The sequence below is a fragment of the Kogia breviceps genome, chromosome 1 (assembly GCF_026419965.1).
Source record: "Kogia breviceps isolate mKogBre1 chromosome 1, mKogBre1 haplotype 1, whole genome shotgun sequence".
NCBI classification, from domain to species: Eukaryota; Metazoa; Chordata; class Mammalia; order Artiodactyla; family Physeteridae; genus Kogia; species Kogia breviceps.
In genome coordinates this window covers 81,800,605-81,822,882 of record NC_081310.1, presented here as the reverse complement: position 1 = coordinate 81,822,882, position 22,278 = coordinate 81,800,605, and the positions used below count along the sequence as shown (strand labels likewise).

Genomic DNA, 22,278 nt, shown 5'->3' with positions numbered 1-22,278 from the left:
ACAGTGGTTAACACTCCGGGCTTTCGCTGCCAAGGGCGCGGTTTCGATCCCTGGTCCGGAAACTAAGATCCCGCAAGCCACTTAGTGCAGCCAAAAATAAAAACAAACAAATAAATAAATAAAATTAAAAAAAAAAAATTTTTAAATGGCCAAAGCATTGACTCTCCTTTCTGTGTCCCTGAAAGCAGGAAATAAATCTCTCATATAAAAGGTGCACTTGGGATTTCCCTGGTGGCACAGTGGTTGGGAATCCACCTGCAGGGGACACGGGTTCAAGCCCTGGTCCCGGAAGAGCCCACATGCTGTGGAGCAACTGAGCCCGTGCTCCACAACTACGGAAACCCGCGCACCCTAGGGCCCGCGTGCCGCAACTACTGAGCCCAGGTGCTGCAACTACTGAAGCCCGTGAGCCTAGAGCCTGTGATCCATAACAAGAGAAGCCACCACAATGAGAACCGCGTGCACCACAAGGAAGAGTAGCCCTCGCTCACTGCAACAAAGACCCAACGCAGCCAAAAATAAATAAAATTATTTTTTTAAAAAAAAGACTCTTAAAAGGTGTACTCCCTGCATCTGGTGGTAGAAGGACAGACACCCTTATTATCAGAGATAGGGAATTCAAGCTGAGAAGCTTATATAAACAAACCATGCCACTTCTTTAATTTACTATCCCAAGCCCAAACTCCACTTAGATTGTTTACTAGTTGAGCGCCCCAAACCTAACTTCCTTTGTCCTGTCAATTACTCACAAACTTATAGTTTCTCTGTCTAAAAAGTACAAAAGCTACCTGCTTTGGCAACTTCTTAGGTTCCATTTCTATGAAATTGATCTCGTGTGGCCTTCACTGGCAGCGGCTTCAAGCAGGATCTCAGTTCCTGGACCAGAGATTGAAGCCAGGCTTTGACAGTGAGAACGCTGAATCCTAAGTACTAGACCACGAGGGCCAGTGGATAGTGACAAGGCTCTAGCTTGTCTGCTTTGTAGAAATGAATTTCAGCAAAGAGAAAGAAAGTACAGAAACAAGTGAAGTGTTTTATTAGAAGGAAAAAAAAAAAAAGAGTACGTGTGAACAGACACACAGGAGCGGGCTCAGAAAGAGAGAAGCACCTTCGTGGTAGCTGAAATCACTTATATGGGGCATTTCTTCCAGGTTTCCTCTGGCCAATCATCCTGCTTTGCTTGGTTCTGAGTCCGTATTTGGTATAACTCAGGGTCCTCCCCTGTGTGCGCTCACATCCCTTAAGCCAAGATGGATTCCAGCGCCGAGGCCTGCGGGAAGGTTGACACCCACCAATTATGGGGTGGCGCACCCCCCCTCCCTTTTTGGCCCCCCCGAGGAGCCTTTCTGCACATGTGGAGTCGGGAAGGTCTCCTGGACCTCAAGAATGAGAAATATGTGGTCTCTTTATCTTTAATCTGGGCAGGACTCAGCTCCCCTCTGCCCCTGCCTTTATCTGTATTTTGGAGCATCTGTCCACAGGGCACAGAGTCCTGCTGCTCAGCTGTTGATGAAAGTTTGTGCACCCCACGCACAGTGAGGCCAAAGAAACTGAAACATCGGAGTTTGGAGCAGAGAAAGGTTTACTGCAAGGCCATGCAAGGAGATGAGGTGGCTCATGCCCTAAAAAGCCCTGAGCTCCCCAAAGGGTTTCGGCAAAGCAGTTTTAAAAGCCAGGTGAAGGAGGGGGTGTTGCCGGTTATGTGATCAGCTTGTGCACAATTCTCTGACTGGCTGATGGTGAGGTAGCAGGGCGGCGTCACGGGGGTTAACGCGATCAGTCCTTAGGCTCCAGGAGGCCTGGGGCTATGTGCTCATGGCCGTCAAGTAGTTAACATCTTCCATTTGTTGGAGAGGTGGGTTTTTTCACATATGCAAAACAACTCAGGAAATGTGCATCAAACACTGTTATTTAGGTACTTCAGAGAGGAGCTAAAAGCAGAGAGTATGGGGAAAGGCCTATCCTCCCCCCCAGAGGCGCCACTGGGTCCTGCTCCGTTACACAGCCAGGGGACCATCTATCTCCTGCCTCAAGATCTCCCAGCATGTGAATTAAAATTTGTTTCTTTTTCTCCTGTTAATCTAGCCTAAAGAACTCAAGAGGGATAAAAGGGGGAAAATCCCCCTCTTTCACCCCCCTCCCAGCACTATCCCATCCTGAGAACCCCACCCTCGTGATCTATCTCCAATACTGTCACATGGAAGGTTAGGGCCTCAATATATGAATTTAGGGGGATACATACAGTTCAGTCCATAGCAATAGGAAGAGAAAGGAGTAGTTACGAGACCCAGTGTAATGTTGGGGAGGATCACTGCACAGGTGTAGGGCCTTAACTATACTTACACCCCTACTTCCCTATCGATACTTTTGAGCTTTGAGCTTTTTTTCGGCTGGCAATAAGATACTGGAATGTCCCCCCTGGGCAGAAACCGTTCCGAGCAAACAAGTATGGCGGGTGATAAGAATGATTAAGCCAGAGTTTAAAGGTCGCCCTAGCCAACCATAACTCATGTGACTCAACCCCCCCCACCACAAAAACACGAAAATGTAAAGTAGGCATCCGACAGCTAACCAATCAAGGAACTAGAGCCAAGACCCCACTCCGGTAAATGTAAAGTAGGCATCCGAGAGCCAACCAATCAAGGAACTAGAGCCAAGTCCCCACTCCGGTCCGGAACAAACAAACCAATGAGAAAAAAAACCCTTGATATATCCACACTTTGCATAATGAAAAATGAAAGCTATAAAATGTATGTGATTCCGCTTGGGGGGGGGGGGGTGTTCCTCTTCGGCCTCCTGCGTGAGGACCAAGGAACCCCGGTGCACCGGCTCCTAATAAACCTCTTGCGTGTTGCAGCGACTCTCGACTCTTGGCGGTTCTTGGGCGAGCTGGGATCCCTCGGAGACCGTTCAGGTCTAACACAGGACCGTGGTCTTTGTAGTGACTCCAAACTGAGGCTTGGCAGGAAAGTTGATGGAGACTTTAAAAATACTCTGACTTCTGTCAACTGAAAAAAAAAAGAAAGAAAGAAAGAAAGAAAGAAAGAAAAGCACAACCTATAAGTTGAGAGTTATGTTTTATTCAGCGGACGTTCTGAGGACTCCAAGCCTCGGAGGCAGCCTCTCAGATAGCCCCGAGGGACTGCTCCAAAGAGGTGAGGGAGGAGCCAGGATATATAGGAGTTTTGCAACAATAACCAGGTAGTGGGAACATCAAAAGATTACTATTAATTAAAGAAAACCAGACATCTCAAGTTAATGAATTTAGTACTTTTCTACGTATGGGAAGATGCAAGTCTGGGCTCACTGAAATCAGTCCTTTGCTATGCACCACAGCTACCTGGGTCCAGTATCCAGTTCTTTCCCATCCTGAGCCTCCTCAGGGTGCACCGTTGGGGGTGGCTGCATTGGCTGATGGCTTGGCAGCCGGCAGCCGATCTGTCTCCCTCCTGAGTTCCCTCAGGACTCACCGTCGGGGGCGGGGGGGGGGGGGGCGGGGGGGGCGGGGGGGGGTAGTGGCTGAGGCTTGATGGCCCAGCATCCTTTGTTTGCTGATCAGGCAGGCAACCTTTTTCTTCCACATCTCTCTGCTCTCCTTTCTGATCTCCTTCCTTCGGCTGTACCCACCTGGATCCCGAGGGCAGGAAAGAGCAGGAAATGCTGGTTGTGGGGGTCAGCCTCAGGCACACAGATCAGGGGAGAAAGTTATAGAGGGAATGTGGAAGGGCAGAGAATTTTCAGCACAAATGTAATGTGAAAGGGAAAACTTGCAAAAATGTGCAACTCATAACGCACGGAACATATGCAAGGAGAAGTGTTAAACAATAATTTTCAGAGAAAGGTAAAATCATGACTCGCGTAGTTATAACAAATGAACATGTGTTAAAGACGTATTTGAGGGGCTTCCCTGGTGGCACAGTGGTTAAGAATCCGCCTGCCAATGCAGGGGACACGGGTTCGAGCCCTGGTCTGGGGAGCAACCGAGCCTGTACGCCACAACCACTGAGCCCGCGAGCCACAACTACTGATGAAGCCCACGCGCCTAGAACCCGTGCTCCACAAGAGAAGCCACTGCAATGAGAAGAAGCCCGTGCACCGCAACGAAGAGCAGCCTCCACTCGCCGCAACTAGAGAAAACCCGCGCAACAAAGACCCAACGCAGACAAAAATAAATAAAAATAAAATGTTTATTTAAAAAAAAAAAAAGAACGTATTTGACTCCAAAGCCAGAGGGTGGCAGATAGGTGTTAAAACAACACCTGAAGACGGGGAATAAAATGAATGAAAGTTCCGATGAACGAAATTGAACTTTCAAGAATGGAATAGAGTTCACCGCCAGTCATGATGGACATACACACAATAGTACATCACAAAGACAACTGGATTTGAAAGGAACCGGTTTCCCCTGGACTCCTAAATGTTCTCTATTCTACGCACTGAAAGCCGTTACAGTTCAAAAAAGGTGCTCAGGCTTCAGCAGGCCGCCAGACAGACGCTCGGCAGGACAGAGGTTAAGCAGCCAGCCACGCGCGGACGGCCCGAACGGGTGGGGGCGGGTGGGGGCGGGTGGGGGCGGGTGGGAGGAAAAGAGCCGAGCGGTCGACGTCACTTCCCCCAGAGCGCGCCCGCCCTCTCTGGTAGGCTTGGCTGGACGGCGTGGGAGGAGGGAGGCGCGGAGCAGGGCGGGGCGTGGGCTGGAGGGGAGCGGTAATTCCCGTTGGCTTGACGGATGGGGCGTGTCGTATGTAGATTTCTCAGCGCAGGGTCTGCTGGTTCGTGATCTGGTGGTGCGACGACATGATCTCCCGTGGTGTGGGAGCGAATCGAGGGTTGTTGGTTGCAAGTGCATGGATCAGCTGTGTGGAAGGGGCAGGAAGGCTCGGGTCGGGGCTGCGGGGAGGAAAGTGACCATGTGTGTACAGTATAAGGCTTCTGAGGGTGTGCGAGGGCCGAAGGGGGTGAGCTCATACTTACCTGGCAGGGGAGATACCATGATCACGAAGGTGGTTTTCCCAGGGCGAGGCTTATCCATTGCACTCCGGATGTGCTGACCCCTGCGATTTCCCCAAATGTGGGAAACTCGACTGCATAATTTGTGGTAGTGGGGGACTGCGTTCGCGCTTTCCCCTGACATCTTTTGCGGTGTAAAGAAAGGCCAGTCTGCACTTGCGTGCAATGCAGGCAGTCCTGACCGCGTGTAGTTGCAGTTTTGGTACTGAAAAGAGTACTGCTGTGTTGCTGCGCTCCGTGCTATGCGTGCTGTCCGAGCCGCTAGAAGAGCGTTTATGCGACGTAGACGCAGGGAGCGAGTACACTGCGTGTGTTTTTTTTTTATTTCGACTGCGGGTGGCTCGGAACGGTTTTTCGGTTTCCGAGGCTGTGGGTTGCCGTAGCGGACAGAGCGGTTTTACTGCAGTTGTGCTAAAAGCGGTGGCGCCCGCGTGCGTTCCGCCGTGTGCGGTAGTCACGCTCTTGTTAGCTGGATGCCGCACGCTCGAGCTGTAGTACACACGGCTGTGCTCCAGCGCGCGCGTAACGTTTCTCCATGTTTGAAGCACGCAGGTCGGAACTGTGGCTGAAAGACTCAGTTATTCCCGGAACGTCAGGGTTCGTTTCAGGAACGGACCCGAAGGAAGTGACAAAGCGCTGCGTGACCAGTTTGTTATCGGCTTGTGTGGTGAGAGGCCGGAAGCGGATGCTTTTCCTACCGGATTCATGCCTTCTAATCCTGGACTTAGCTTCTGAAGTGGTCAGCTGCTCCGCTTGTAATCATGGCTGCAGATTTTACTAGGTAACCGTCGTACTCATTGCTTTTATTCCACCCCAAACAGTCTATTCGTAGTTGTCGATCAGGTTTCTATTTCCTTCCTTCGCCTTTTTCTCTCAGGTCTTCTCTTATTGCTGACTTCCATAGACAAAAAACAAACGTCTGTCTTTCAGTCTCCAGTTTGCACCAGACCTGCTGCACTAGCCTGGCGAGTTATGATGTTTCCTTCACATCCCTTTTCGTTAAATGGCCGCGGGAGTTGTGCATAACATTTCTTTATTCAGTGAGAAGTAGTTTTAGTTTGTTCCCTGTTGAGCTACAGTTTAGAAGAAGACCCCAGGCCCAGCGTTGGCAGTTGTGGGCTTTTGGCAAACCCCTTTCCCAGGATGTAGTGTTCCCTTGCCTCACTGTCACTTCTGATCCACGAAGTCCTGGCAAATAAAAACTTCTGGGACAAACAGAAAAGGTCGGACCATGGAAGGAAAGACTGTCGCCCCCTCGTGGCTATCTCGGGGACGGCGCTCATAGAGCCGCTCAGCTCCAGAAGGCGGGGGGAGGGGTGATACTTTACTTAAGGGTAGGTCCAAAGAAAACGAACTAAAAAGCACCGGATGCAGATCGAGTATTTAGATCATTGGAAGTAAAAGTAAAAAATAGAAGTGCTCTTCTCCCCAGCAGCGGGAGTTTTCCCTGTTCAAATATAAAATAACTGAACCCAGACGAAAGTTAACTTTCAGTGCCTTACTGATGAGAAAACGGGTTTTTAGAGTTTTTAACAGATTTCCTTAGTCTCAAGGTTGTCCACGATATTATGCTCTGGATCCCTGATCGAGGAGTTTCTGACCCAAAGAAGCCGAACAATACCGTGACTAGGCACCGCTTGGATATTGGTTTCCAGGCCTATCAGACATACCGAGGTTATTACAAAGACATTGGGTTGCGTCTGGGGTTAGGAGCCCAACCTCTGGGGGAGGGGCTCTCCTTTTCAGTCCTGGTGCCTTCTGTTTGAGCTTGGGCCAACTCCAATTTGCTAGGCCAATTTTGCAAGTGTCATATGAAAATAATATTAAGTACTTCGTGAACTTGTGTAGATTAAATAAGATGATCTAATAAAACACCGAGCATAGTGTGTGGCTTATATTAAGTATGTCCTGATGGGAAACAGTCAAAGATAAGCTCGTACTTCAGGCTGTTGTAACATTTGAATAAATTTTGTATTTGCGAATGTAACATCCATTCACAAAATAAATTCCTATTAAAGAAGAAAAGATTTTATATGGAATTTATGAAACATATGCCCACAAACGGGACTTGTTTATAGCAGCTTTGTTCATAATAGTCCCCAAACTGGAAACAATGCAAATGTCCATCACGAGGTGAACGGATATAATTGTGATATATTCATTCAAAGGAATACTACTCTTTGATAAAATGAAACAAATTCCTGATACATGGCCACAATATGCATTACTCTGAAAAACATCATGCTGAGTGATGAAAAGAGTACATAGTCTGCGGTTCCATTTATGTGAATTTCTAGAACAGGCAAAACTAATCCATAGTGACAGGAACTAGATCACTGATTACCTGGGACAGGGAGTGGTGGGGGATCGACGGCAGAGGACACTTTGGAGTACTGGAAATGTTCTTTCTTCTTGAACAGGGTAGTGGTTACGTGGGTACATTCATTTGTCAAAATTCATCAAACTTGAAATGGATGCATTGTATTATTTTCAAATTACAACTCAAGAAATTTGATTTTAAAAAGTAATAAGAGGGGCTTCCCTGGTGGCGCAGTGGTTGGGAGTCCGCCTGCCGATGCAGGGGACACGGGTTCGTGCCCCGGTCCGGGAGGATCCCACATGCAGCGGAGCGGCTGGGCCCGTGAGCCATGGCCGCTGAGCCTGCGCGCCACAGCGGGAGAGGCCGCAGCAGTGAGAGGCCAGCGTACCACAATTTAAAAAAAGGTAATAAGAATCATTCCAAATTTTAATGTCTTAATAATAATTATTATTATTATTAGCCTTAGAGGGTTCTTTGCGGGAGAGGCCGCAGCAGTGAGAGGCCAGCGTACCACAATTAAAAAAAAAAAAAAAAGGTAATAAGAATCATTCCAAATTTTAATGTCTTAATTATTATTATTATTATTATTAGCCTTAGAGGGTTCTTTTAGAAAAGTCTCTTGTGGTAAACAATTTGATTGAAAGTTCAACAGTTTCTTCATTTTTGTTTTTGTATCTTTTTCTTCCGTTAACTTTATGCACTATTAAATTACATACTTTAAAATGAAAATAGAATCTATAAGAGCTCAATTTTATAAAAGCAAATTTATATATATATTGATATACCAAAATGACTCCATCAGTATTTACCTACCTTAACAGAAGTTGTTTTTGAATTTAAGATGTTTCAAAATTTTACATATGTGCATTTTCTGCATCATTTGAATTTTACGTAACAAGCACATATAATTTTTGCAAAAATTAGAATAACTTAAAAATAGATGTGAGGAAAAATACATAAAGATGTTACCAGTAGTTAATTCCAGGAGGTGGGACTGTGGATGGCTGCTTATTTACTTCTTTATATATATTTAACATTTTTAAATTTAAAGAAAATGAATGACCTGGAAGTGAAAGAACAGAATAGCTATGGAAGAGGTATGGGGTAGGTGAGAGAAAAAGATAAAGGGAGGGAAAAACCTAGTTCTGGCAGAAATGGTGTTTAAGTTGGAGATGTGCGGGGAGCAGCTGTTGGGATAAGAAGGATGTTTGGGAGGCAGGTGGGTCATGAGGATATTTAGGACAGTTTTCTGCCCGTTACGTGACTCCTCCTTGGTGTTTTTTTCAAAAGAAATATACAGACTTAAATTTCTTGTCAAGTATCTTTACCATTTGTGTTCCTCTTTGATTGGGAGCATATCTTGTGGAGCCAGGCGGGCTTCCGTTCAAATTCCTGCTTTCAAATCCCACTCACTGACTGAGCGACGAGACAAGTTACTTAACCTTTCCATGCCTCAGTTTTCTCATATGGGAAGTGAGGACGATGATACGATATAGGCCTGTTGAAAGGATTAAATGAGTAAACCCATGTAAAACTTGTAGACTATGCCTGGGCACATGGCACTAACATGTAATCATTGAGTGTAAGCTCTTGTGTTTTGGGCACAGCACTGCACTGCATAAAGACTGGGTGGGATTGTATTTAAGTTACTGATACTTTTCAGCGGCTGTGGACCCTCCCAGAGAGAGTAAAGCAATCCTCTCTGACCAGCAGTAACCTCCTGGGCTGGGAGGATCTGCAAGTATATTAGCTCACGTGGTCAGCTCATCAAAAGGGGAATAATGGTCCAATTCCTTGCTTCAAGAATGCCCCAATTTAAAAAAAGAAAAATTATGATTTTACAGTGGAAAACATTTCTACACAGGACACAAGACCCAGAATTTTAAAAGAGTGATACATATGACTACATAAAAATTTATACTCAAAATACAAGCAGTGAACTTTAAAAATATCATACATGTGATACAAAGTTACATACGCCCCCAAACTTGTTATGGGAAACAGTAGTCCCCGATCCCATCCCACATTTCTTTTTTCCAGGGATAACCACTTTCAACTCACATAACCAACTGTTTGGCTATTTATCGCCTTATCTCTGAATAAATATTGAGACTCTGATTTTCCAGTTTCCCGCCCCAGGCCCTGCAGACCGGCCTGCAAAGGGAAGACTGGAGTTTGTGTGTTTCCCTACCCGCCACTCGTCTCCAAGGCAGCCGCCAGGACTTCCACTCGCTTGCAAACCAACACAGCCCACCTCACCCCTCCAAACCCAACCGGCAAAGGAAACTTTGCAAGAACAAATGCCAGGCAAGCAGCTTGGCGATTTGGGGGTGGAACCGGGTTCTCGTGCAGGTCGGTAAAGGGTGGGAGCGCTCCAGAGTGAGGAGCTGTGGTCGCCCAAACCCAGCGACTGCCCCCGCTGCGCTGCTCGCCCAGCTCCTCTCCCTTCCAGCGCCTTTCTCCCTTCTGTGTCATTCTCTCCTCTTTCCTGCTCTTTGCCTTCCTCGGATCTTTTCGCGGGCCAAACACCTTTCTCGTCACGTCCTCCAAAGACAGCTGTGTCATTCGGTCCTTCGTAACCTCTGAAAGTTCCAAAATCTAAAACTCTGAGAGATGCTCCTTAGCACCTGGAAGAGAACATTTTAATTAGCCATTCAAGTCTATCACAGTCCTCATCCATACGTTTCTACCGAGCAGTAGAGGACAAAAGTGTTTCCATCCGGTCCCGTCCTGGGGCGTCTTCTCGGTGGAGCAGAGTCGCGGCAGGACGAAGGGGCGCCCGCCAGTCCCGGACTCGGAGCGGCTCCGGCTCGTCTCACCTTCGGCCCCGGAGGAGCCGGGCCGGGCGGCCGTGGGTCAGGGACTTGGGGTCTCCTCAGACGCCGGAATCCGCGGCCGGGGCTCCCCTTTCTGGCTGAGCTTGGGACGAAAGGACGAGGTTTCCTGGAGTGAAGGTTCAAGTCTTAGCCTAACGGCGGCTTTTCGTGTCCAACGGAGACTTAGGAGCGAGAAATTCTGAATAAAATGGGAATAAAGTGGGATAGGATCCATTAATATTCGGAATAATAGGGCACCTGAATACGACACAGTACTTCCCATCCAGGTCTGGAACCCTCGACCCGAAAGCTAAGACGCTGTCACCCTGGCTGCTCAGAGACGTCACAGCCCCGCACCGCGACCCTCTACTCACGGGGACAGCCGCGCAGTTAGTTACAAGACGTGCGGTGCGAAGCCCCCTCGCGGGGCAGGACTCAGTGGGCGCAGCCTCTGCCTTTTGCCCCCGAGACCCAGGGAGACCCGACGAGGGGTTGCCACCAGCTCGGTCGCTGCGCCCCTGGGCGGCGGGGCCGGGGCCTCCGATGGCCAGCGACGGGCAGAGTCGCCAGGGTCCAGCGGGGACGCCGCGGCCTCGTCCCCCCACCTGCCCGCCACGTCCGCGTGGAGCGCGCCGACCGCGCCTCTCCGGGACGCGGGAGCGGGAAAGCACGTCCCATCTGAGGAGTAAAATATCCAGGTCTTTCAACTAAATAGTAAGGTCCCACCGAGATTTGAACTCGGATCGCTGGATTCAGAGTCCAGAGTGCTCACCATTACACCATGGAACCTCCTCGAGACGTGCCTCCTCTATGCCGCCACAGATGGGTGAGTACTTATTTAGCCTCCACGCGTCTCAGCGATAATCCCAAGGCATTTCTTCTACGGTCCCGACAAGACTTGAATACGGTTGACCCCGCGTGGGTGGTCATCCGTCGTGCTTTCTCTCTGCTCCTCTCCTTTGATTGACTTCTCTCGGTTCACTTGCACCTCAGAAAATGAGGTAAAATCCACTTTGGGCTTCGGGCCAGGGAAGAGCCCCTGAAAGTCGCCATCATAAACCACATATTCTGCCTCAGTTTGCCAGAGTGTCCCATCCTGAGGTAAAATTTCTGCAAATAATAGTGTTACTTTCCTTTTCTTTGCCTTCACACTTTTCCCATTGCCCAGAGAGGGCAGACGATTGTCAGGGCAGGAATTGGGACTTCCTGGGTCCCTTGGTTACACAGCGCCGATGACACTCCAAAGCTGCCACCAGCTCCTACGTGTAACATATAAAGTGTGTCAGCAGTGGAGTGGGAATGGGAGGCAGGAGACCTCTCCTTTTCTTCTGCATACACTTCTGATGAAGGGGGGGGGGCTAAGTTTTTCTTACAACCAATGTAGATTTGTTAGATGTACAGTGCAAGTAAAAATTAACGTTTACACCAAACGCTGAGACAAAGCAGGCCGTACTCACCTGGGGTGACTCAAAATCAACGACGTGCTGTGGAGGCCACAAGGCAGCGCTGGGACACTTCGGCAGTCACAGACTCTTTCCTCAGAGCTTGGTCAAGTCGGTTCCATTCCAATTTTCTAATATATCATGACCCAGAAATTGCACGGCTTAAAAACAGTGTACACATATCCAGGTACCCAAGAGCACTCATTGCTCGGTCATAGAGCATGTGCATCCAAGTTGTCTGACAGTGTATACAGTATGTATGTACACAAAATACCACCACACTAAATATTTACACGTGTAATAGGTATAAATCCACACTATGTCTCAAAATAATAGTCTGCGTTATTTCATTTCCCCTTTACTTCTTCATTTTCTCCCAAAGACATGTCTCCCTTTATCCAATACACAGAACAGGAAAATTCGCTTTAAAAGAAAAGAGCTGTCGGCCAAAAAAGACGCCCAGTGTTGCTGGGAGACGTCCCAGGGACTGGACAAGAGTTGACTCAAGGAGGAAGGAGGCCCTTGTTACCAGGAGGAAGTTCACAGCACCGGGCTGAGGAGAAGATGAAAACTTCCTTCTGGAAATTCCAGAAGTTGAGCGGCAACAAACAACACGAAGCGCTCCTCCGGGAGAACTTCAAGATCAGTCAAGGTTTATGAGTGCAAGGACCAGAGGGGGACTCTGGCTGATACAGGAAGAAAAGAAATCCGTGGAAAGGACGTCGAGGGATCACAGAATGGCCGGGAAACCCGGAGAGCCGGGCTCTGACAAGGGGCAGAGAAATCCAACGAGGTTAGAACCGCGTGGAGGGTGGAGGGGCGGTCTTTGAGGGACCAAAGCGTGCGTGTTGGGACTGAGAGCCCAAGGTGAGAGGTGGGGATGTGGTGATGGTGGGAGCTGCCGTGTGTTGGGGGCCAGTGAGCAGAACTACCCTGGGAATGTAACTCTTCCTCCTCCTCCACCTCCTCCCGCTCCTCCGATGCCTCTTCCCTCTCCCTCCTCCCCCCTCCCCCCTCCCTTTCTATCGCTCTCCCTCGCTCTCCTCTCCCCTCGTTCCTCGCTCTCCTTCTCCTCACCCCCTTGCACAGCCCCTTCACCTTCCGGTCCGTCCTGTCCTTCCGCGCCGCCTCCTTCTTCTGTCGCTGGCGCTCCTCCTTCCTTGGCACGTAAAGAATGCCACCAGACGTCGCACAGTCCGGGAGGTTTCCACAGTCTGGGAGGAAGATGTGGGAATATTTTCCACCATCGCGAGAAGCACGAATGCCTTTCTCTCTGGTCTTCGCAAAGACTCTTTGCGGGTCTTCGGGAGACGGAGTGAGGCTGCGCTGAAGTTGCTCTCGGCGAGGCGACGCAAGAGCGACTATCACCAGACCCCTGCCCTGGTGGAGCTCCCCTGATGGACGCAGGAAACCGAAGAAGGAAGCGGAGGACCCCACCGGCCCCAGAGGCCTCTCCAAAGGGTGGGCAAACGCTCATTTTTCTCACCGCCGCCGGCTCTTCCCGTTTCCTCCAGCCCGCGCGTCGGTCCCGGTCCCGCAAGCGGAGAACTGGCGATGAAGGGCGGTCCGGCGACAGCGGAGCAGACCGGAAGAGCAACCACAGGAGCCCATGCTTTGATGCCGTTTACAGAAATTTCTAGAAGGAGCAAACTAATTTAAGGTGAAATAAATAAGGGTAGGGGTCGTCAAAAGATTCCGAGGATAATGACCATAGTATTTATGATTTCACTGCTTGTAACGTTATTGATCCAGCAGTTACTAAACCCAGGCAGCAACAGAATGAAGTAGAACGTTCTCATTGGTCCCATTTTACAGAAGAAAGAAGGGAGGCCCAGAACCTTTATTTGTTCAAGGCCACACAAGGGCAGAACCACTTTTACCACCCAGAGCTTGTGCGCCCGCGAGCACAGATTAGTTGGGTCTTTCTTCTCAGATGTGGGTATATCAGGATTTCTCAGCTGGAGGGGTGGGAAGAAGAGCAAGAAGCAGAGAGAGGGCAAGAGAGGGGGCGAGGGAGGCCTGGAAGCACAAATTCGTTTCTTCTTCCCCTCCCCTCTGCTTCCTCCCTCCTTCCCTCCTCCCTCTCCTCTGGCCTCCCGCGTTCTCTCCGACGCCAGCTCGTCCCCTCCTTCCCCACTCTGTTACAGGACAGAAACGGGGCTCATCTCTCTGGGATGCCCGCACCAGCCTCCTGGGAGATCTCAATGCCCTCGTCCCCAAACCCGCCTTCCCGCGTCGGCTTTCGCTTCCCGCCGGTTCCCCGCCCCCAGGATCGACGCCACAGAACGCAGCCTGCTCAGCTGGGCGCGGGGAGCTGCACCGCGCAGACGGGGATCTGTGGGCCTTTCCGTTGCCCGCCCCACGGGATGCTGCGAGATCAAATAACCAGAGTAAAGGCTTTCAGAAAAGAAATGTTCACTTCGAAAACTTTCCCTCATTTCCATTCTCAGGGGTCTTCATGGGACCAAGGGCTAAAGACGACAGTGTATTAATCCAAGTGCTAAGAGCGTCCTGGCGAGTGCCAGACCCTGTTCTGGACGTGGGGACGCAGGGGCGACCATCACGGCGACCGCTGCCGTTGTGGAAATCGCGTGGTGGACACAGGAAACCAAAGCACCACACCGGCCCCCGGAGGCCTCTCGGAAGGGTGGGCAAACTCTCATTCATTGGGTGTCGGCGAGGAAACCGGAAGAGCCGGGTTTCCGGAAGAGCCCACCGGGTGTTCAGCTATCCTTGGACCCCATTCGGTTCAGGGCCGGAGGGTCCCGGCCCGGGCTCCGGGTGTCTCCGGGGGCGCTGGCATCCGAGGCGGGTAAGGGGCAAGGCGGGGTCAGGCCATTCTGCTGCCCTTTTAGTTTCCGATAAGGCACCTAAGGCACCAATTTCAAACAGGATAAAGAACATCATTCATCGCGCTAAACTTTCCGTTTTTCCGAGGCTTTGGAACTGTCACCGTTCTCCTGTGGGGCGGGCGGCCCATCCTGGGAATTAGTAAGTGTCTCCTGCATAGAGAGCCTAGACGGGACGCGTGCCGCTGTCTCTGTGGCGCAATCGGTTAGCGCGTTCGGCTGTTAACCGAAAGGTTGGTGGTTCGAGCCCACCCAGGGACGGTGGGAGAGAGAGCTTCCTTCTTCTTCTTTTTTTTTTTTTTCCCAGAACCCATTCAGGGTTTTCGGTGCTGAATACCATTCCAGGTGTTCCATGCTGATTATTACCTGTACATCGGCTCCCACAAAGTTTAACGAACTGCATTCGGGGTCCTATCCACCTCACGACGGCTGCCAGTCTTGGGCCACCCCACCTTCCCAGCTCTACTGTCTATCGTCTCTACTGGACTCCATACTTGCCTAACTCACGACCTCCTGAAAGAGATCGAGGAATCCACAGTCTGGTGGGATAAAGTCTTTAATCTGCCAAGTCCATAGACTTGGACAAGAAAGTTATATTTTATGTGTCTCAAATGTTTCATCTGTGAACGTCAGTACTTGTTCTACGAATGATGTTGTCAGTCAGCTCATCATCGTAATTCTCCTCTGCATTATTTTTAATAAAGGCAGTTCTTCCACGGTTGTGTTTTATTTGGTTTCATGGTTTCACGATGACGAATGTGCTGGAACCATCATTAGTGTACACACACCTCTGACCACTCGTGCAGGTGTTTCCATAGCGTAGAGAACCGGAAGTGCAAGTGCTACCGTTAGTGTTTCTATGCTTCTAATGTTGGTAAATCCTGCAAATTTGCCCTCCACAGAAGTGGGACCGAATCATCCTCCATTTTATTTTCCAGCCTTTCAATGTCCCTTTCTTCATTTACTTGCCAGCACAGCAATCTTTCTATACATCTCTCTATGATAGTCTAACTAATAAAGGGAGCAGTGCCCTCCCGACATAACTAAGGGGAAGGACAACAGAGGGACATTGTGGGCACTACACACAGATATTCTATTGCATATGTTCGAAAGCTAAACATTCAATAGTTTTACAGTCCCCCAATCACTGTAATTGTTTTCTCTGCTGACCTAGTCAACTGGGTCCGGAGAAGAACGCCCAGAATGACCTCTTTGACAACGTCCTGCCAAGCAACTTATCCAAAGAGGAGAATCTCGCTGATCCCACAGGTTTTTCTTCCTTCTCCCCTTTCCGCTTCTATTTGTAAGTTTTGGTTATACTTTTAATTTGATGAAAACAATCGAATGCCTGTCCTCCCTCCTATAAAACGGGGAATTCGCATGCGAATAAGTGTCTCTATATTATCCCTTGACACTTTTCTGTGTGTTTGTTTGTTTTGTGGCTGTGACTATAACCACTAGCCCATCTAAGACACATCGTGGGAGCCAACAGAATCCTGACCCCCACAGTTTCCTGCTTCAGACCTGGACCCTTAGAGCTATTGGCTCATGGTTGCTCTGTTCTGTTAAATCTCATGTGCAGAAATTGAGCATTTTGGCTTTTTCATACCGTGTGGTTACCGGACAGGTATTTTCTCTCTCTCTCTCTCTCCCTCTCATTTGTGCATCGCTAATTTCCCCTCTCAGTGCTGGATTCCGGGTTTAATTTTAGGAAGTGAACTTCTGGGGATAATCCCTGTTGGGTGGTGGTTGACAGGGATCCATTCCCTGTCAGGTAGACGATGCCAGCTAATGCAGACCATGAGTCTTTTTTCCCTGCTGCTCGTCCTGAGGATCCTGGTATTTCCTGGCACGTGACACCGCAACAGCGAGAAGCTGTCCACCTCTTGCCTTTCCACTATTTGGTAAAAACCATGTGGGCCCAGGCAATAATTGTCAATAATTGCAAGAGTGTAATATCTACACTAAGGACGATCTTAATATGCAACGGTTCCCTCATAAGGAGCTCAACATTAATGAGGGGGATTAATACAGGAAGAATATTGAAGTTTTAGCACGGAATAGGCAGCCTTCTTTCACTGGTATACTCTCGTTTCTAAATAACTGAAAACATTCAGACGAATGTCCCTTAGGGATTGCTTAAATCAGACTACAGACAGCAGAGGAAAGACATTTATATCATTAGAAACAAGCAACAAAGTCAGCAACATGGGCACTTGGGACAAGTGCTAGAAATCAAGATTTAAACCTTCCAGAACTGTAAGCCAGTTCAGTCCTTGATACAAATGGATGAGGAGCAATGACTTCATGCGCCGATACATACCCTGGAGACTCAAAAGCGTATCGCTTTCAGCAATGAGGGTCCTCCAAAAACCTAAATGTTGCTTAATTATTTCACTTTGTTTCCCTCACTGGCAAGTGTTATTAATGCATATCATTGCCTCTGCTTTCACTTTGAATAATGCCCACTAGTTTGATGGCTTCTTTTCCCTTTTAAACCTATTTTTTCAGAAAGAAACCAATATTATTTTCTCTACCTCTGGAGAGAATGGACAAATTAGGTGTCTAACAATTTAAAGGAGTCACTTCCCCAGTTAGCTTCAGGAACGTAATAATAACATATATAAATCTAAAATAGGAAGATTAAGAGTTTCTGGGAAAAATGCTTTACTACTTATGCTGTCAATGTGGTAGCTATATAAGGAAAAATCGTGTTGTTGAATTCGTGACAAGGAAAAATAACAAATTTAGCTGTAGATTAAATTAATGGTCTTGAATACTTGGAACAACAACGACAAACAACAGATGATATTGATAACAAAGATGAATCTTAATACTTTTATGCAATTTAAATAATTTATATGCTTGATATATAATGGCATTTAAAGTGTTTCTATCATGTTGTTTTTTTTAACTGAGATGTGTCAGTAAAATTAGATCGGTTTAATAATTTCGGTCTAAAAATGACTATATGTATGTTTTTTGTTTTCAGATTACCTTGTAATATAGAAAATAATGATGGTATAGCATTCTAGTATATAATTCTTGGCTTCATTTTGGCTTGAAAATCTGAGTTAAGTTGGACTTCCTAACTTTCCTATAATGGTTGTACTAGTCAAATAAGTGAACATATCCAATAAGTTTTTCAACTTCTAAAACTTTAAATTTATGTGTTGAAGTATATTAAATATACTAGTCAAGTACACTAAATATACTAATATCTTCAAAGAGGAATGAATACTTTTACATCTAGAAACCAGATGACTCAATTATTCCACTTGTAATTTCTGGGAAATATTTTTAGGTGTCATGAAATATATGATTCCATATATACCAATATATGATTCCAACAGTCTCACGTTCCAATATGTGTCAGCCTAAATTATAAATTCAAGATCTAGAGTTAACTTTAATCCTTTGACTGATATTAAATGGATTTAATGAACGAATCATCTTTGGTTGCCTGCAAATTCTCTCCGTCTTTGTCCTTCCCGTTTGGACTAATTTCCTGATAGGTTGGCTGAAAACAACGCTTTCGTTGGGGAATGCTGTTGTTTTCCGGTTTCACATATATTTCTGTATTTTGCAGGTCTTTGGCTGGCGCTGTGGCTATTCTTACGTGCTCCCTTGACAGAAGTTCGGTAGAGTGGCTTGTGTTTTCCCTGCTCTGACACTTCAGAATCATAACCTTAATGCTGCGCACTGCACGGCTTCTGGAACCTTGTCAAAGGGCCTCGTTGCTTCTTGTTACACATTCATTCTTTGCACGGCACTTGCTTTTTATCACAGCAAGCACCAAAATCCAGCTTTGCAAAGAAATAATATCATTGAAAAGAATGTAGAATAATCTACCGTTGCCAGATTTTACTATGTAAGTTACACCTCAATAAAGCTTACTTTAAAAAAAAAAAAAGACAAACAAAACCAAATGTTGACAGGATGGAAAGCACTGGAAATTCTTATTCATTTCTGGAAAGGGTATAAAAAAGTTCAGCAGGTTGGAAAAACAACTTGGCAGCATCAACTGAGCGTCATGCATACACAGTTACGTGCTGTGGCCCAGAAATCGTACTGTTAGCTGTGCTATACCTTTGACCTGTGCTCTCCAATAGGATAGGGGCAAGCCACATGGAGCTATTGAACCCTTGAAAGTTCCTAGGGCCGCAGGCTGTGGTGATAATGTTTTGATGTAGTAAGTCTCCTAAAACATTAAAATAGATTAAAATAGAAAATTCAACATTCCTGTGACAGGTTTGAAAACTAATAAAGGGAAACGTCACTAAAACGAAGTCTGGAGAGCAGAAGTGGTAGCTCCCACGGGGCAGCGCCCAAGTGCAAAGACAGGGAGTGTCGTCAGTTACAGACCCAAACAGAAGAAGCATCAACAGGAAGGAAGCATCGATTACAGGCCCCAACAGAAAAACATGTACATTGCATCTCCTGCAAGAAATCAGCAACTTGGCAATGAGAAACCGTCATCACCCTGAACTTTCACTTTTCTCCAGTGGACTTGGCTTCAGAACAACCTCGCTCAGCTTCCTTCTCTTTCTCTGTAAAGTAAGGTTCCTTCCTCTCCTTTGTTTGTGGGACTTGCCTGTGGCTTTTGCTATAGCTTGCTTGTCCTGAATTGCAATTCTTCCGCTATTCCTGAGTAACCCCTTTTTGCTGGAAAGAAACCCAAAACCCAAAAAACCCAACTTTTATATATTTTTATACTTATAAATTTTTAAAATTTATTTGGGTTTTTGGCTGCGTTGGGTCTTTGTTGCTGGGTGAGGGCTTTCTCTAGTTGCAGTGATTGGGGGCTACTCTTCACTGTGGTGGCTTCTCTTATTGTGGAGCACGGGCTCTAGGTACGCAGGCGTCAGTACTTGTGCCATGAGGGCTCAGTAGTTGTGGCTCACGGGGTCTAGAGCGTAGGCTCAGTAGTTGGTGTGCACGGGCTTAGTTGCTCCACGGCATGTGGGATCTTGCCGGACCAGGGCTCGACCCCCTGTCAACTGCCTTGGCAGGCGGATTCTTCTCCAATATGCAACCTGGGAAGCCACAAAAAGTATTATTTTTAAAGTCAACACTGGCATTATTCTGTTGGAATGGGGTGCCCTAGAAAAATGTGTGTGTCCCCCTAAAGTCATAAAAAATGTTCGTACCGTTTAGGAATATCCTTGACTGGAAACAACTGGAATGTCCAATAGTAGAAAAACTATGTAGAGTTATATTCTTACAAGGAATACACACAGAGACAAAGAAGTACGTGAAAAATAGGGTTAAATTTCATAGACATATTGTTGAGTGAAAGAAGTCAGAAACATGCCCCTGGATCCCCCCAAACCCAGTGCATGCCGTGTGATTCAATTTATGTGAAAGTAACAGAGAGGCTGGGAGGGGTATGTGTGCGATTACTCTGAGCTCTTGCATGGGAAGAGTCATGAGGAAGCCTTTTGTGGTCTGGTAATTTTCCATACCTCAGTTATTCAGGTTGCTTCATCAGTTATTCACGTTGGTGTACACTGGGAATGGTTTTGGAACTGTATACTCTTTGTACTTTATGCATATTATGCCTCATTTTTTAAAAGTTTAATGCCACTTGGTTATTGTGAAAGTGATGTTGATACATTGTCTTCTGCCTTGTCCTGGGCTAGGAGGAAAAGTAAATTCAAAAATTACTGTTGTATTTTTGCTGCCCTCAGAGTTTTGGCTTCCCTTCACCATCGGATATCAGACTACTTACTTATATGTTGCGCACAACCATTACCTGAAGCTGACATTTCACTGTTAACACTGTGTCAAAGAGGGAACCGAGTGTGCATGACCAAATCTGCCCTTTTTTAGAATCAATATGAGTCAAGGAAGGGGGGGCGTACATGAAATTGAGAAATTCTCATGAGGAAAGTAGTTCAATTAGGCTTAACTAACTAACTAACAGGTGCCAAAGGTGGACACTGGCAGGTAGTACACAAAGAAAAGCCACCACATTCATTTCACCACTAAACTCTCAAGAATTTTTGGAGCATCCACATATAGCCAAAAGCGTTTACCTGATTAGTTCGGAACTTCACTAGATTAACCCGTCCCGAATAGGTGTCTGATGGCTTTCAGCTATCTGTTCCTCAAGGAAAGGGAAAACTCCCCTTTCTCAGGCTGTGTGTGTGTGTGTGTGTGTGTGTGTGTGTGTGTGTGTGTGTGTGTTTCCTCTCTTCTCTTTTCTGGCTCTTTTATAAATCCGGTCTTTGTTTAATGACAACATCCTAGTAACTGTTTCCCATTTTTATTAGTAACCACGTGAACTAACCCATTCAAAATCTCTTTACTACTTGAAGTAAGTCTGAAAGAGAAAAACAAATATCGTATATTAACGCATATATGTGGAACCTAGAGAAATGGTTCAGATGAACCGGTTTGCAGGGCAGAAAGAGAGACAGAGTTGTAGAGAACAAACATATGGACACCAACGCAGGGAAACTGGCAGAGGGGTTGGTGGTGGTGGGATGATTTGGGAGATTGGGATTGACATAGATACACTAATATGTATAAAATTACTAATAAGAACCTGCTGTAAAAAATAAATAAAATTCAAAAATAATCTCTTTACTAATGTTGAAGTATGATTTTCATATTCACATCTGTGTACACTATATTGGTAGCTTTGAAATGTATTCTTGGGTGGAGACTGCCATGGAAAGGGAAAGTTTAGGCCTTAAATTGTTGCAAGATAGGTCCTTCTTAGTCTTTAAATAGACGGTTTCCAATAAGTATGTGTTTAACAAACATCATCATTCTGTCTGTGTCTAACGTCGTTGCTTCTCCAATGTCCTGTTTACTCTTTCTACTCTTCTTCTTCATTTCACTAATTAGTTTGCGGAGTTTTGTAGGCCTACCTTTCAATCTTCTTTTCCTTTTGAAATCGTGGAGGTTGAATAAGGAAGGGATGCAAATCTCAGTGAAGTTTTCTCAGTTACACGTGAGCATGGCGGCCAAGGGGCAGGGCTCTGGAGGCAAAGGGCCTGGGTCTGAGTGCTGGCTCTCACTGTCACGGGGGTGAGACCCTGAGAAGGTGAGCTCAGCTTTTCAGTGCCTCAGCGTTCTCATCTGCAACAAGGGGTGGTAAGTCCTACGCTATCTTCCAGGGTTGTTATGTGGACTTAGTAAGTTATTCCACAGTAAAGCACTGAGGAACAGTGCTGGTCATTCAGTAAAGCTCAAGAAAGCTGGTATTATCGTTACTATGAAGTCTTTTATTTCCCCTTCTAACTGTACCACTGCTGACTTTCAACATTCCCCAGAACAAATTACGATTGTTTAAATGTTTAGCTGACCTCTTCTCCGCCATACTAGTGACCTGCATCTGGAAAATTGGTTGGTTTGGATGGGGATCTAACGGGTGATCTAAAGGCAGTGGGGGACTGGATCCAACTTCATCAGATTCTTGGACCCTGGGCAGGCATGATGATTGTTTATCTCATGGTAGACTATCTCTTGCACATGTTTCTATAGCAAGAGCTTTTCATAGATAGTCAGACATACCTTAATGTTATAAGAAAAGTGCAAGTACGTACCAGTGACCTGTCTTTTTGCTTGTTGTTGTTTGAAGAAATCAAAGGAAGAAAATAGAATTTACCTGGAAGTCGTAGTGTTCCTTCAGTTATGACGGAGCATTTGTAGCAAGCTAGCATTCACCCTGAAAAGGACTAAGTCAAGTGTGGATTAAAGGAATTCTGTTGGAAGGCTTCGGAGAAATGCAGCTAGGACCCTCAGGATCAGCTCCAGAGAGTGAGAAGCTCACTGGCATGAACCTAATTCTGTACCTAAGGGTCGCCCCTTAGGCCCAAAGGGCACTTGCC

General features: G+C 46.9%; 3 long non-coding RNA genes and 3 other non-coding genes across 8 annotated transcripts; 4 read left to right on the top strand and 2 right to left on the bottom strand.

Moving 5' to 3' along the window:
- The first annotated feature begins 4,966 nt into the window (after positions 1 to 4,966).
- Positions 4,967 to 5,130, top strand: LOC131746751 (U1 spliceosomal RNA). Its single transcript, XR_009332644.1, has one exon. It is a non-coding gene; the product is annotated as a U1 spliceosomal RNA (small nuclear RNA).
- A 159-nt stretch (positions 5,131 to 5,289) lies between these two features.
- Positions 5,290 to 21,021, top strand: LOC136794285 (uncharacterized). The gene is made up of 3 exons (XR_010840867.1): positions 5,290 to 5,791; positions 5,888 to 5,975; positions 18,027 to 21,021. It is a non-coding gene; the product is annotated as an uncharacterized lncRNA (long non-coding RNA).
- On the bottom strand, positions 8,239 to 11,701 carry LOC136794286 (uncharacterized). The gene is made up of 3 exons (XR_010840869.1): positions 11,604 to 11,701; positions 10,919 to 11,405; positions 8,239 to 10,345 (listed from the first exon to the last, which is right to left on the bottom strand). It is a non-coding gene; the product is annotated as an uncharacterized lncRNA (long non-coding RNA).
- LOC136794283 (uncharacterized) lies at positions 9,422 to 15,155 on the top strand. 3 transcript variants are annotated; one of them, XR_010840865.1, is made up of 4 exons: positions 9,422 to 10,972; positions 11,998 to 12,381; positions 12,877 to 13,248; positions 13,736 to 15,155. It is a non-coding gene; the product is annotated as an uncharacterized lncRNA (long non-coding RNA). The 3 variants fall into 3 exon arrangements; XR_010840866.1 differs by having other exon boundaries at positions 13,103 to 13,248; positions 13,736 to 15,154; XR_010840864.1 differs by having other exon boundaries at positions 12,678 to 13,248; positions 13,736 to 15,152.
- Positions 10,864 to 10,935, bottom strand: TRNAQ-CUG (transfer RNA glutamine (anticodon CUG)). The gene has a single exon. It is a non-coding gene; the product is annotated as a tRNA-Gln (tRNA).
- TRNAN-GUU (transfer RNA asparagine (anticodon GUU)) lies at positions 14,625 to 14,698 on the top strand. The gene has a single exon. It is a non-coding gene; the product is annotated as a tRNA-Asn (tRNA).
- Positions 21,022 to 22,278: the final 1,257 nt, after the last annotated feature.